Raw genomic sequence first — 1,173 nt, 5'->3', positions numbered from 1 at the left:
ATTTCAAGTTAAAAACTTGAAAACACTATTCATTGTCTTCTTCTTTGATTAAATGAAGAAGATTGAGAAGGAATTAATGGCTTAAACTCATGATATAGTCCTAACTAAGCATGAAGATGATTAGGGAATTATCTTACCAATTTAGGAAGCTTGGATCTTGGATTTTGAAAAATCTTGCCTTTAAAAAGTGAAAAAGCCGAGAGCAATGAAGAACTAATGCCTTGGTTTCTTTTTGTTTTGATGAAGAATGAATTATTTGGCTTGGTTGGTTGTAGTTTTGTATTTGATTTAGTCAATTACCTTCTTGCCCTTGAATTTGTGTGGTTACAAAGCCACCACACCTCCTTCCTTCCCATGTCATGCTTATGTCATCCTCATGATGTCATCCTCCCTTCCTTGTCCTCTTTCTATTGGTTAAATGACATCATTCCCACTAATCCCTTTGATTAACTTCCTAATCGTTTGCCTAATGACCGCTGATCTTTTATACGGTTCGCTTAACTTTCGTTTTCGTTTATCGTTTGAAGGATCATACCCGGGATCTTATTACTTAGGTTCCTTTAACCTTTCTCAATACATTATATTCCTTTTTATGATCCTCTATTATAATCCTTTAATTTAAATCCTTTTTATCCTGTTACCTTATACTCAATTCTCTCCGTATCTTGTGGATTTCCGGGAAAAACCAAAGTGTTCGGAATTGGATTCTGACGATCTTTACATACACTTATATACTTCATAGAGTACTAATAATATCCCAGAATATCCATAACAGAACCCCTACATAGTGTGGCGTGAAAAGTTTTCTCATTCAGCTAAAACACTATTCACAAGGGTTACAAAAAGTTGAAAATTTTGGGGTTATTACACATTCTATTCTCAATTTCTCAAATTTAATAAACTGAGACTCTAGCACATTATTCCTCTCACTTAAAAATAGAATATTTTCTTTGATTTAGCATTTTCCTTAGTGAGAGACTTAAGTGTGACACGCAAATGATATAATTATGTAGACATGTCATTAATTGCATCATTGCACTCATCTTTAGATAAATGTGCTAGGTTAGTGGTGATTACCTGATTACTTGAAGAACTTGATTCTGTTTCATCAGATTTGGCCATTAGGGCTAGATTTACATAGCTGACATCTTCATCCTCATCCAGACCATCTAC

Source organism: Apium graveolens, unplaced genomic scaffold, assembly GCF_009905375.1.
Source record: "Apium graveolens cultivar Ventura unplaced genomic scaffold, ASM990537v1 ctg31, whole genome shotgun sequence".
NCBI classification, from domain to species: domain Eukaryota; kingdom Viridiplantae; phylum Streptophyta; class Magnoliopsida; order Apiales; family Apiaceae; genus Apium; species Apium graveolens.
The sequence above is the reverse complement of the archived record's forward strand: the minus strand, read 5'-3'. Positions refer to the sequence as shown.